Raw genomic sequence first — 15,322 nt, forward strand, 5'->3', positions numbered from 1 at the left:
GACAGGTGTTGATTTATCATCTTAGAAAAGCCAGGAGGAGAGAGAATGACAAGTACTTTTAGTGTACTACTAAGTTTTAAAGACAGTGGTTGCTGTCATCTTTAGGGTGGTTGGTTTCAGCCGCAACACGCAGACACAAAAATTGCTCGTAAAATGTAATTTCACTAGAAGATGATTCCCGTTCAGTCGAAATGAGGAGCCAGGGCTGAATTCAGCTCACAAGTGCCCAATTTAACTTCTGTTACTTGTGCCTGAAAATAGTTGCAGGTGCAAAAGGGGAGGGGACCTTTTAAGAACCGGCCTTCGGTGTGCCGGGTGCAGACGCCCAGTCCGGCTGGGTCCTGCAATGGTCCTTCTCTGCTTTGGCTGAGTCATTTTGGTGACTTGCAGCTTTAAGGGAGGGCAGGTACAAAGAAAAACAGACTTCACCTGATTTACAACAAGAGATTTCTATTGACTGGTTTTATTCTTTTCACTGCAGAATTTAGAGAAAGCAAGCAGCTCACAAAGCACCTATTTCTGGTTTGAAACGCAACTTGTGGTTTCCCACTTGTTAAACATTTGCTGTATTTTAAGACACTTTGCCTAAGAGTTGATAAAGTACTTATAAAGCAATGGTTGTTGGGGGAAATTCCCCAAGGAACTAATTTCTTGTTGTTGTTATTCTCCAAGCAGAATGGGAGTTCGCCTGAGAGGGCAGTGATTTCCTGCCGTGATTTCTAAATCAGAAGTGGATTCAGGATATGAAGTTGCTTGTGTGTATGTGTGTGTGTGTGTGTGTGTGTGTGTGTGTGAGATCTCTGAGTGAAGAAGCAAATTCCTCACTTTGAAAGCTCAAACAAATGCTTTCCTCTGGAGAAATAGAAAAAAAAAAAATCCAGTGGGCTGAGTAAATATCCTTGACTCCATAGAATGGAGCTCGACCCACGATTAAGTGGTCCTGACGTGAGGTGACGGTCAGTTGCAGTCCTTGGTCCACAGAAAAACCCCAGCACGTGAGCAGAATGGTGGCCATGGGCAGTCATCAGGCCAGGAAAACAAGATGCAAGTACTCGGGGAAAATAAAGAGCCAGCAGTTTCTACACACCCATCAGGAGGTATGAATAACAGAGCGCATACATTTTTAAATGTAGCACATTTTTGCTGCTCAATAAATGTATCATGGTAATCATCATCACATTTTTATTAGACACTGTGCACTTAGGAGCAAGCTTGGTGGTCTCCTTGGGTGTCTGCCAAGGTCTAATGGAGCCTTCAGGGTTGTTCAGATCCCTCATTTAGGGTTTTCTCTCCTTTCTGCAGGGTCTAAGGAACAACAGCAAACGTACCTACAGTGAAGGGAAAGGAAGGGGGGGGGGGAGCTCATATTTTACCTGAGGGTCAATCTGCCCCAAAAGGTGAAGAGGAGATAATCACTCACAAAGGACGAGGGAGACGTTAGCCTTAGCTTCCTGCTCAAAAACTGGTTTCTGACCCGGTGTCAACATTCGCTGACCTATCGTGCCGGAGGGTATGCTTACTTAGCAAGGATGGCAAGGCTGGGGCTTGGCATGAAAACATCGCCTTCACAGTCAGTGCTGTAACATCAAGGCCGCCGAGTATAAAATACCTCGAGCGGACGAGGAACGTTTTGTAAGCAGCTGCAGGTACTATCTTACAGAACGCGAAAGCTTCTCCTCTTGTGAAGTGTAGTCAGGCACCCTGCCGACCAGCACAGTGGTGTTGGGAGAGGGGAACTGAAGGCCTGGAAGGTAACAGGTCCTCTTGAGGAGGAGCAGCCCCTTCTGGGGACTTGGACGTGTAGGTGACAAAGCCTGACGTGCAGGGCTCACCCCCGGGTGGTGTTGGGAGCATGTCCTACTGCATGGGACGTGCAGAGAAAATGCAAGACATAGTGTAAGGTCGGAAATTGAGGACAATGAAAATGGGATGAGGAAATCGGCGGAAATGAGACTTATTGATGGCATTCAGATTACGAAGAATTGTTATCCGAAGAGGACGGTGACTGTCTCTGCTGAGGACAGAACGGAAGGAACAAGTCAACTGGGAAAGAAATCTAAACTTGAGGTTGTGGAGGGATAGAGTGTGATGCCAGCCGGGGAAAAGCAAGGAGATCAATCACACATCGTACCTGGAACAGCCCTGACACATTGAACATAAATGAACAACGAATCGCCTTAGAGAGATAAACAGCGAACCTGAACCACACACAGCTCTGCACGTTAGAGAGCGAATGCGTTTTGTGTCTGACCTGCAGATGGAAATTCCCGGAAGGAACGCGCGTCATGACGTCCACGTGCGGGCTGGGTCTCACTTCCAGGTGTGTTGTCTGTACCCACCCCCCGGCGCAGGTGTGTGTAATGTATATTTATATGCTTGTTTATTTACTTACTTATTGCAAGATGTACAGCCAGCATCTCCCAGAGGAGAACTGTGTGGGATGCTCTCGGGTGATTTCATCTCCGGAAAGGCGGCCAGGTACTGGGAGCGGCTGGGTTCATGGGGCGGGCATAGTTAGTGGAGGTTTGCAGGGGGTGACAGCAGGGCCTGGGGAGGCCGTCGCCCCTGCCTCTGTTCTCCCTCCACTCTTTTTTTTTTTTAATTAATTAATTTATTTAATTTATTTATTTTTGGCTGCATTGGGTCTTCGTTGCTGCGCGTGGGCTTTCTCTAGTTGCGGCGAGCGAGGGCTACTCTTTGTTGCAGTGCGCGGGCTTCTCATTGCGGTGGCTTCTCTTGTTGCAGAGCACGGGCTCCAGACACGCGGACTTCAGTAGTTGTGGCACGTGGGCTCAGTAGTTGTGGCTCACGGGCTCTAGAGCGCAGGCTCAGTAGTAGTGGCGCAGGAGCTTAGTTGCTCTGCGGTATGTGGGATCTTCCTGGACCAGGGCTCGAACCCGTGTTCCCTGCATTGGCAGGCGGATTCTTAACCACTGTGCCACCAAGGAAGCCCTCTCCCTCCACTCTTGTTTCCATCACCAGTTGGCACCTGACAGCGTGATGGCGAGTCCCCTGAGGGCGGGGACATGCAGCCTTGAATTCCCAGCACGTCGCATGGGGCTGTGCGCTTAGCAGGACCTCAATCCGTGTTGATCGGCTAGAGCTGAATATCACGAACAGGTTAGGAAAGCCTCCTGGGGAGAAGGGTGACACCGCGAACGGTCCTAAAGGGGCAGGTGCTTTGGGCTGCACGACCCCGGGCGCACCTCTCACCTCTGAGCGTCATGTCCTGCGGTCCTGCGAGGAGGGGTCCTGACTTCAGGTCAACGGATATTGCCTAGCATCGTCCATAGAGGGAAAAACTGTTGGCAGCCCAAACACTCATCAACAGGAGAAATCGTTGAATTATAGCGCATCGATTCTACAGAAAATGAAGTGGCTGTGAGAAAAGAAAGAGGTAAGTCTGCAGGTTCTGAAGAGGAAGGTGTCCATGGCTCAGCACTGATTTTTAAAAAGCAAGCTGCATATCATCTGTGTAATTTGTTCCCATTTAAAGAGACAACCTTAAACATATAGGTCGCTACTTAGAAAAGGTCTGGAAGGATACACATCAAGGACTAGATCTAGCCCGTGAGAGGAGGGGAGGGATTTTTAAAATTTTTACTTCGTATGCTTCTGGATTGTCTGGAAATTTTTACAGCAAGCCTGTATTCCTTTTGCAGTAATATTTATATTAGGTATATACACCTAGAAAAGGAGGGTCCCTCTCCTTCATGAGAACTGTTGTGTTTTAGTAGCCAAGAATAAATATATAACTAAGTATACATATGAAATCTTTACCATTTATTAATTTATTAACTACTTATTGATTGATTTATCCTTGGCTATCCACCCAGAGTCCCTTGGCTATGCTTTAAAAATGTGGATGTTTTGGGGGCTTCCCTGGTGGCGCAGTGGTTAAGAATCCGCCTGCCAATGCGGGGGACACGGGTTCGAGCCCTGGTCCGGGAAGATCCCACATGCCGGGGAGCAACTAAGCCCGTGTGCCACAACTACTGAGCCTGCGCTCTAGAGCCCGAGAACCGCAACTACTAAAGCCCTCGAGCCTCAGAGCCCGTGCTCTGCAACAAGAGAAGCCACTGCAATGAGAAGCCTGCGCAACCCAACGAAGACCCAATGCAGCCAAAAGTAAATAAATACATTAATTTAAAAAAAATGTGGATGTTTTGGTCCCACTCCAGACATATTGAATTGGAATCTCTATGGGTTGATCTCAGGAATGTACATTTAAACAAAGATCCCAGGTAACTTCCAGGTAAACTTCTGGAACCCCTGGTGCACAGACCTGGTTCAGTAGCGTCATCTTTATTTGGTGGCCACTTAGAGGAAGCTGTCTGCTCTGGGAAGGAAGGTCTTTTAATAAATTATTGAATTTGGTTTAAGAAAAACTAATTCATTAACCTCCCAATAGAGGTAATATATTTCAGTAACTGGTTTTGCAAAACTATAGAAAAATTTTCTGATTATGTTGACTACTGTAGCTATAATAATGCTGTAGCTTCAGAGTTTGGGGCTAGTAGTACCTTTTTGTCTAAGGAGCTTAACGTATTTTATAGACATTCTTCTTTGTTAGCAGATAGATGTATTATAAATTTATAACTGAATTCTGAAAGGCTGGTCCCTGACACTGATCAAGTTAAAATCGATAATCTTTTTACTTTTTTGTGATTAACTTCAGAAATGACTTCAGTAAGACTCTCTCTGATAAAAAAAAAAAACCCCTCTGTTTTAGACGTGGGAAAATGTAGTTGTGAAAACACTGCTTCTGAAATTGTAGGCCTGTTTTTTGGTATCGTAATTTGCACGCCCAACACCCTTTTTTGCTTTTTGCTCTGGGCATGTCTGAAAAAAGCAAGTCAAAAGTTTAAGTAAAAATCTAGACCAGTATTCTCACCAGAAGGGGAGGGAAATCCTAGCAGTTTATCTGAGATGAGTCCCAAGCAACTATATTCTTTTGTCACCCGACACGGAATCCGCACGCATCATCTGCAGGACCCAGACCGATGCCTGGGGTTTCCTCTGATGGTAACAATACTCTGCAGAGCACAAATCGGTCCCTCCCGTGTAACAGAAAAATAGGAATTTGTGTGTGTGTGTTAACAAAAAATAGGAATAGGGAAGCATTATTTTGCCATGATAGGTTTGTACTTTCCCCGTGCTTTTTAATGGTCAGCATCAAATCTTAGTCTGATATTTAAGTGCTTATTATTTTAAAGTGTCTGAAATCAAGGTTCCATCAATAATTTAAGGTAAACTGAAATCACCATCTTATTTTTTTTTTTTTCATCTTATTGTTCTTTATCACTCTTAGTGGGTCTTTGGATGAGATCATCACAAACTTTCCTTCCATTACGTGATTCCATTTTTACTGCTCTGACAAATGAGTACCTGCGAGCATTAAATAGATCTAAATTTCTAGGTCTGGATGAGTTATATATCAAGGTACAATAAGAATTCATGTCCATAATGGTGGAGCCTGTGCAATGGTATTTAAGAAACTTTTCCATGATACTAAGCAATCTTCTACTGCACTAAAAAATAATGGTTTATGTGTATCAGTTTGTGGCTGAATTAGTCTGTTTAACTGATTCCTTATTATTGGACATTTAAATTATTTCTCTGTTTTCTTCCCTTTTCCTGGTGTCATTTTTTCCCTCAGTGGGTGTGATAGTTAATTTTATGTGCCAGAAATTTGGTCAAACATTATTCTGGGTGTTTCCGTGAAGGTTCTTTTGGATGAGGCTGACATTTATATCAGTAGCCCGAGTAAAGCTGATTGCCCTCCAAGATGAGGGTGGGCCTCATCCAATCAGCTGAAGGCCTGACTAGAACAACAGGCTGACTCCCCCCTCCTGAGTAAGAGAGAATTTTCCCACCTGACGGCCTTCAAACTAGGACGTAGGCTCTTCCTGGTTCTACAGCAGCTTCGAGCCTTTGGACAGCCCTGCAGATTTTGGACTTGCCAGCCTTCCTAATCGCAGGGGCCAGTTCCCTACAACAAATCTCCCTCTGTGTATGTCTTTAAATATATAATGCAATACTACTACATGTAATCAATCTCTCTTTCTCTCTCTCTCTCTATACGAACACACATATATCATATTGATTATATTTCTTTAGGGAATCCTGATTAATACAATGGGGAATGAAAAACCCACAGTTTTCAGTTTATTTTTAGCCTTTATTTTTTCCTCAATGACAAATATATTGGATTGTTAGCAGAAAATGTATTACACGTAAATTAGAATCACTGGGCATGAGGATGCTACAGTTATGATCTAGAAAACTTCTTCTCCTTCCACATTTGAGGTGAAATGGATTTTGAAAGGAGCACGTGATACTTAATGTAGGTTCTGTTAAAGAATAAGTGAAGATTGAATAAATCACTTGAAATATGTTACTTAAAAAAATCAATAACATAAGTTATGTTTCATGATAAACTAACAGCACTGTGGTGGACATCTCATACATGTGATCATATTTAAAGATTTAATACTACAATCAATAACAGTAACTTTCACTCAGAACATGTGTGTTTCAGCTAGTTTCAAAGCAGACATATTTTCTTCATCTTACTCTTTCAAAATCACTAAAAACTCCAATACGATTTTGAAGGGAAATGTCAGCAATGTCTGGAAACTAGAAGTTAAGAAAATTTAGCAAGTTTATTTTCTTTATAGCCTTAGTTTTTGAGGAACTTGATTGGAATTTGTGGCAGGACTCATGCTAGACCAGCGTTTCTTAACCTTGGCACTAGTGGCATTTGGGTTGGATAATCCTTCATCGTGGGGTCCTGTCCTGTCCCTTGTAGATGCACCTCTACCTGTAGATGCCGGCAGCACCCCTCTGCCTGCAATGGTGGCCACCAAACAGGTCTCCAGCTGTTGCCTAAAGTCCCTGGGGGCAGAATGGCCGCAGCGTAGACACGTGTGACGTGAGCAAGGCTGGTTATGTGAATAAGTAAGGGACCACAGCCTCCAGTAAGCTCAAACAGGAGACTGCCCAATAAAAAGGTAAAAATAAAGGTTAATGGATCACAGAACCTTTGGAGACTGCAGTGTTGGCTCCTGGCACGTGCTGTGCGGTTAGTAGGAAGTGGCTTTTGCTGTTCGTGAACTTTTCTGGTGCCTCTCTACCTTGGTTTCGCCAGGATCAAAGCAATGGCCTTTGTTTTTACCCAGAATAAGAACACTGTCCAGTGACAGAGCTTTTATACCCGTGTAGTAACAACACCGTGTTTGAGTAACGATGGTTCAGCTACGTGGAAAGCTCCCGAACAACCAAGTGTTGTGTCCAGCTGGCCTTGGGAGGGAAGACAGGGGTTTAGCAAGGACCTTGCTTCCTGAGAGCCCTGTTTCTGGTGGGGTCTGAAATGAGCTGAGACACCAGCGGCTTTAAGTAAATGAAGAAGTAGGAGAAGATAAAGGAGCGCAAAGTTGGGTACCTGTGGAGGGTGGGGGGGGTCAGTGTGAGTGTCCACCTGGAGAGGCCGCAGCCCCCAGTTATCCAACCAACAGTCCTGCAGGCTTGCTCTCAGGTATTTGTAGGTGGTGTTAACATCTGGATCAGATGGCTTTAAGTAGATGAGATTATCCTAGATGATCTGGTGGGCCTGATCCAATCAATTTAACCTTAGAAGCAGAAGTGAGGTTTCCCTGAAGTAGAAGAAATTCCTCCTGCCCCAGAGTTTCCAGCCTGCAGGCCTGCCCTGCAGAGTTTGAATTTGCCAAGCCAGCCCCCACAATGCCTTGCGATCAACCTCCTGGGCCCTCCCCCTCCCTTCCCTCCCCCTCCCCTCCCTCCCCCTCCCCTCCCCCTCCCCTCCCCCTCCCATCCCCTCCCCTCACCTCCCCTCCCCTCCCCCTCCCTCTCTCTCTCTCTCCCTTTCTCTGTTTCCCTGGAAGCCTAATGAACAAGCTGATTTACAATAAGAGAACTACCACCATTGTTATTGTCAAGGGACATATTGAGGACAGAACCCTATCTCATTTATTTTGTTTCCTTCTGGACTCTGGCCCAAAGGCTCTCAATAAATGATGAATTGAATGAAATTATTATTAGCAAGTACACAAACAGCTCTGGAGTATATAAAACAATATTTTGAATGTCTCTGCTAGGAAGTTGGTAATTTTTATGAGAAAGGGCATCATTTAGCTTTCAAAATTCAAAAACAACTTTTTTCATTATGTAAGTAACATTAAGCACACGATTGAAAGCCTGTGAACTAGAACACAAACACTCGGCAAGTTCACGATCGTAACAAGCAGGGCCTGGCATTCCGTGTGTCGGCCAGGCTTCCCTCCCGAGCCCCTACCCCATTCAAACGTGGGTGTTTATGGTGGGGATCATACTGTATTAAAAGGTTTTTTGTTTTTTTGCTTTTCCCTTTGTTATTACTTAGTCTTCATAAATATCATTTCCTCTTTATTTTTCCTTTGTTGAAAATAGCTTTACTGTTTATGTAAAATTAATTTCTGCTCATTAATAAGACGTACTTTTATTGAGCCTCTTTTAGGTATCAGGCATTTTACATGGTCTCTCTGTTTTTATTCTCAAAACAAGTATGGGGCAAATATTATTATCATCCTCTCTATACAGATGAGGAAATTGGTCTTAGGACCATTAAAGAGCTTGTCTCATCTGCCAGGTGGCAGGGTTCTGAACTGTCCTCTTTCTACTTTGCTATAGTGTCTTGTTTTCCTTATTTTACTTTATCTTTCCTTTTGTGGATACAGGGGTTTATGAATTGTGGGGGGACATCCCTTTGCATACTGTTCTGTGGAAAAGAGTATGTCAGAGATTCAGGATCTGGTTCCATAGTTTGTCATATAGTGTAAGTGGTTTTCTACAACTTAGCAAAGGGGAGCACACCTTTCTTTAGGTGCGTGAATATTGATGTTTTACTTCAATTTATGTTTTCAAATTTAGTTCACATTCCAATAATTTTTACAGAGGAAAAAGCCATAGTTTTTAGGTTTTGGGTTAGCCACTGGTAACTATCTCATTCGAAATCCACATAATCACATACATACTTGAAACCGACAGAAAAAGTGCTACATGAGCATCCAACCCAGTTGGAAAGATAGCAAGTAAAATAAATAAGTAAAATTCAGCTATCGTTAAAGAAATGTTCAAAGATTAAGAATGGGCACTGTCAGATGGATCTCCTTGTGGTTTTTCACATGAGAACTGACTCAAAATATAGCATTCTCTCCATATTAGGGTATACTTAGAAATACTAAGAACTTTTTATTGTCCTTTCCCTGTGTGTATTAATGTATTGAAGTAAATGATGCCATACTAAAGGAAACACCCCAAATACGGGCGGTTGATTAAAATACGTACATGAACAAATTACAGCACTGTGGAGAAGGGAACATCACCACTGCTGGTGTTTAAAACATGCTTTCAGAGAAAAAACAAATACCGTATGCTAACGCACATATATGGAATCTAAAAAAACGGTACCAATGAACCTACTGACAGGGCAGGAATAAAGACGCAGACGTAGAGAATGGACTTGAGGACACAGGGTGGGAAGGGGAAGCTGGGACGAAGTGAGAGAGTGGCATGGACATATATACACTACCAAATGTAAAATGGATGGCTAGTGGGAAGCAGCCGCATAGCACAGGGAGATCAGCTCGGTGCTTTGTGACCACCTAGAGGGGTGGGATAGGGAGGATGGCAGGGAGACGCAAGATGGGGGGCTATGGGGATATATGTATATGTATAGCTGGTTCACTTTGTTATATAGCAGAAACTAATACACCATTGTAAAGCAATTATACTCCAAAAAGCTATACTAAAAAAAATGATTACAGAAAGAAAAAAAAAACACTTTCACTTCCTTTGCCCTCAAGTTGCTCCTGTATATTGCAAATAAGAACGCCTCACCAACATTAACTGTCTACCGTGATGTAGTGTGCTGGGTGTCTCTGTATTTTCTTACTTTTCTTTGAGCCCATGCTATTTAATTATTCTTGATAAATGCTCACACACCACTTGATACTAACGATGTCTTCTGGGTCTGGCTAGTTCATGAATAAGACTCCCTCTCTTTTCCCCTCTGATTTTGTTGTTGTTGTTGTTGGGTTTTAATTGCATTAGTGTGAGGGGAGAAGTTTTGGGCAGAGAGACTTTCTGGAGTTCGTTGAGAGGCTACTGCAGAAATCCTGCTCACCACCATGCTGAGGACCAGCTCGGCCAAACAGCAGCTGCTGTGCCCCAGGGAAAGGGCTTTGCTGAACTGGCCAAGATATCTACAAGAAGATGCTTAGAGATGCTGTGCTTTCCACTTTCTCGCAAGGTTAGCTTGGTAGAGTTCCCTAGAGAGATTGTAAGGATAAACATATTCTCTCTGTTTTATAATATCGAGAAGCCAGCATAGTTATCTAGAGGTGAGTTTACATACCAACATAATTCATAAAATTAATGTGCCAGGAGGTTCATATAGGGTACGATTTTACTGCCATATATATATCCTTAGACAAATTTGGAATGTAATTTTTGATTTTGTGTTTTCTCTGTTCAGTAACTCAGTGGAAAATGCTGGTTGAGGTGATTGTTTCATAAATGTTGTAAAGCCGCCTTTCTGAAGACCTAAGAAGGTAATTCACTGATGACCTTAACCCTCACCTTGAACCTGTCTGCATTCATGCAGTCTTATAAGCGAAGGCTGGCAAGTCTAAGTTAGTTGTTGAAGGCTATGCTTTTAGCCTGGTGAATAACCTCTCATTTATTTTTATGTCCTTAAATTAGCATCAGTGCAGACAAGCTAGGTCTCGGAAGAACTTGGACAAGCCCTCTTGGCTTTTCTCATGGACAGTCATGCCCAGGGGGTAGGACTTCAGTGACTCCTCTGAGGCAGGTGCCCTGGTTTATCCATGTCCCAGACTTGGGAAAAGGTTCAGGTGAGATAGTGGATGTGTAAGATCTTTGAAAACTGGAAGACACTATGAAATAGACGGTAGAATCCTTGACATAATAATTCACCACTATTTTTGGATAGCAGGTGGTTGGTTGAGGCAGGCCAGTTGTCCTACTGCAGCTAGGAAAAACTGGAGAAATTACAAAAACGATATCTTTAAAGACACAGAACGTTGTGGAAGAAACTAGATGGAACAAAAATTACAGAGCAGGGACATTGTTCCAAGGTAAGCAGGTGATTTATATATATGTATTTTTTATAAATTTATTTATTTATTTTTGGCTGTGTTGGGTCTTCGTTGCTGCGCGCCAGCTTTCTCTAGTTGTGGCGCGCCAGCTTTCTCTAGTTGTGGCGAGCGGGGCTACTCTTCGTTGCGGTGTGCGGGCTTCTCACTGCAGTGGCTTCTCTTGTTGCGGAGCACGGGCTCTAAGCACGCGGGCTTCAGTAGTTGTGGCACGTGGGCTCTAGAGCGCAGGCTCAGTAGTTGTGGTGCACGGGCTTAGTTGCTCCGCGGCATGTGGGATCTTCCCGGGCTAGGGCTCAAACCCGTGTCCCCTGCGTTGGCAGGCAGAGTCTTAACCACTGCACCACCAGGGAAGCCCTAAGCTGGTGATTGACAGCTGTTTTTGGCCCCGGAGTACTCGTTGATTTTGGACATAGGTCGAGGCTCAGACTTGGCTCAGGCAGAGGGTCCTTGTGAAGGAAAGAGAAACTGGCAAAGCTTTAACCCCCATGGGGCTAGTGGGACAAACTGGAAACTTGAGGGGCTTCAGACTCAGAAACTCTCTGGGGCCAGGAGGTTGGAGAGCTGGTTTTAATACCTCTGAAGGGTAGAGAGAGATTTCCCATAATCTTTCAGGGTTGAGGAAACTGATACCCACCAGCCTCCCTTTCAGAAGCATGGGGTCAGGGGGCTACACCGAGGAGCAGGGGTGAACCACAGGTCCAGAGTCTGACTAAAAGTGCAACCCAGCACCAACCCAACTCAATTCCTGGTTGGATTCAGGTGATCAGCCCCTCACCCAGTCTTTCCAAAAGAATGGAATTCAGCATCGTCAGGATCCTCCCATTTTTTATGTATAACATCTGGCCTACAATCAACAACATCTAGACATGCAAAGAAGCAAGAAAATATAAATGATGATAAAGAGATAAAAACCAGACAGCGGAAGTTAATAGATAAGAACTTTAAAATAATATTCAAGAATATATATATATATACACACACATGTATATAGGGGGATGGAAATAACAGATGAAAGTATGGAAAATTTCACCAGAGAATGGGAATCTATTAAAACAAAATCAAACGGACATTTTAGAACTGACAAAACTACTACCTGAAATTAAGCACTTAGTGAGTGGTTTAATAGCAGAATGGACTCAGTAGAAAATGGGATTAGTGAATTGGAAGAGAGACCATTAGAAAATACTCAAACTGAAGTACAAAGAGAAAAGGAATGGGAAACAAAACAAAAAATGTCTAACATACACATACCTGTAGTCCCAGCAAAGAGAGAATAGGGAAGAAGCAATATTCAAAAACATGACCAAGAGTTTTCCAAAACTGGAGGTCATCAATGAGAGATTTAAGAAGCTCAGTAAATCCCAAGCAGAGTAAACACACAAAAAATTGTGTCTAAGCACAACATATTAATGCTTCTGAAAAGCCAAAGACAAAAAGAAAAATATTAAAAGCATCTCGAGATAGAAGACACATTACCTGCTAAGTATCGACAATAAGACTTACAGATGACTTCTCCACTGAAATTACAGAAGCTATAAGACAATAAAATAAAAGGACTGTGAACCAGGAGTTCTATACCCAGTGAAAATATCTGAAAAGATGAGAGTGCAATGAACACATTTTCCAACAAACAAAAACTGAAGGAATTTGTGGCCTATAGGCTTCACTGAAAGAAAAACCACAGAGAGTTATTTAGGCAGAAGGAAAACGTTCCCAGATGAAAGCAGGGAAATGCAGGAGAAAATAAAGGAAAAGAAAAATGTAAATGAATATAGACTGTATAAAAATAAAAGAGAGGAAGAATCCTGTCTTTTTTGTATGCATGTCCCAAACTCTAGTACAATGTCTTGTACAAAATATGTACTCAATAATATTTTTCTGGATATTTTCTCCTACTCTAAAAAATTCTGATCTAATTGGAAAAGCAATTCTTTAATGAAGTATGAAGTTTTTGCTGGCAGATAGATAGTAGAAGTTAGATGCCCTTACTTTCTTTGTTAATAATTTTCTCTTTACCTTTCTTTTCTTTTTCACTCATCCTTCACCACATTTGATACACGGCTTCTAGAAATTTAAGTCACACCTCTAATACTGTTTTCTTCTTAATATAATCCATGCTTTTATAGTTTTTCTATTCTTCCTATGTCTTATGTTTTTAGGTACTTGTTATAAAAATGGTAACTTGATAATTACCGGTTGAATCACGAAGAAGCACAGGACAGTGAGGCAGATAGATGTTCCATTAAGCCCAGCATCCTGTTAAAGAGCCAAGGTGGAAAAAATGGAGCAGAGAATATGGACAGATGACTCAGTGGGTTCCTGGTTACAAGTTAAGCTTAAGGTGGGGACAAGTGGGAGTGGAGAAACCGGGGGAAAATATAGTCTTGGGAAAGAATAAGGAGTTACAGGAAGTATTGGGAAAGATAAAGACTGATTATAATGAGAGTTCATAAAATTCCAGAGGACTTTGATTGTGTTTTTAAACACTGCTCAGCGTCTGTTATGTTTGAAAAGTGAAGTAACTGCACTGTGTTGTCCATTGTGTGGACCCTTTCGAGGGAATCATTATCAGTCACAATGGTTGTTCATCACACCTGGAATGACGCCCAGCTCCTCAGCAAGGTTTCCCAGGTTCCATAGGATCCGGCCCACCTCTCCTTCGCCTGACACAACTCCAGCCTGCACTTATGCTGCTGCTGCCATTGACCTTCCGTCCCGCAGTCATTTCACTCTCATTCTTGCTGTGGACCCTGTACAGCTGGAATTCTCCTCACTCAGGTCTTAGCAAGGCCAGCTCCTTTTTGTCATTTTCTTAGAAAGAAGAGCTTCCAGGCACCTCTGCAGGACTCTTATTTTCTGATAGCACACGATACTCTCTAGAATTACCTTCTTTACTTGTTTGTTGTCTGCTTCTCTGCATGGAATGTAAGCTTCACGACAGCAAGGGCCTTGTCTATTTTGTTTATTGTAAACATATTGGCCAGTAATAATTATTGTGACAAAAACTAATGATAGTGGGTGATAGAAGCGTTGTTTTAGGTAGAGTGACCAAGGAACTTCTCCCTAAGAGGATGGCAATTCCATGGAGACCTCCACAAAGCCACGGGGTGTTTGAGAAAAGTGTTCCGAGCAGAGTGTCAGCCAGAAGATGGGAACGTACTCGGCATCTTAGGGAAACTCAAGGAGCCAGCTTTCGGGAAGCAGAGGGACCATGTGGGAAGTAGGAGATGAGGTCGGGAAAAAGTCGGAGCTCAGGCGCTCACAGGTGTTGCAGGTAATTAGGTGTAAGGGCGACGGGGGAGTGACAGGATCTGACGTGTTGACGTGGCCTGGATGACACACTGAAGCAGAGGAACCAGAGGGGCAGGCGTTGCAGCATGTGGGGGAGATGCTGGTGTGAAGCCAAAGTGGCATCAGTGAAGACGGTGACAGGTGGCTGGGTTTGGGATGTGTCTTGAAAGTAGAACTGTTAGGGTTTGGATGAAGAGTGACTTGCATTTGGGGTCTGAGCAGCTGAGTGAATGCCGGTGCCTCGGACTGAGACAGGAGAGACCCGGGCGCCCGGATTTCCGGGGGAAGTGGTAGTGTTGGGTGTTGGAGGCCCCCTGGACAGTCAGGCGGAGGTGGCAGGGAGGGGGCTGGTTACACGTTATTGTTTAGGGGAGAGGGGGGTCCAGAGAGGTAATTCGGGACGTCTCAGTTACTGGACTGTATTTAGAGATTTGGGAGGAGATGAAATCGTCTAGGAAGGGAGTATAGAGAACGGCTCGGGGACTGAGCCTCTGGACGCTCCAAGTGTATGCAAGCCGAGCGCGATTAGCTCTGTCAGGTCCCGCAGGGTCAGTGCCGAAGGCCGAGAGCCTCATTCATTTCAGGAGAATTTGGGTGGCACCAATGAGACCAATGAGTAGTGATTGGCTACTTGTTTCTAACCATCCTTAGAGAATACTAGGAACGTTCCATCAACTATAAAGGAAGAAGCAAATATTGAAGAGGCCTTTAGAGAAAAAGGGAAGCTTTTTTTCACCTAATTGGTCGAATGGAAGAATCCCCAAGTTAGCTATTTAAAAGAACCCCCCCGCCCCAGTTTTAAGTTATTGTTAAATTTCACGAGATATTAAAGGAGAAGAAAACTCAAGATTTGG

This window comes from Eschrichtius robustus, chromosome 18, assembly GCF_028021215.1.
Source record: "Eschrichtius robustus isolate mEscRob2 chromosome 18, mEscRob2.pri, whole genome shotgun sequence".
NCBI classification, from domain to species: Eukaryota; Metazoa; Chordata; class Mammalia; order Artiodactyla; family Eschrichtiidae; genus Eschrichtius; species Eschrichtius robustus.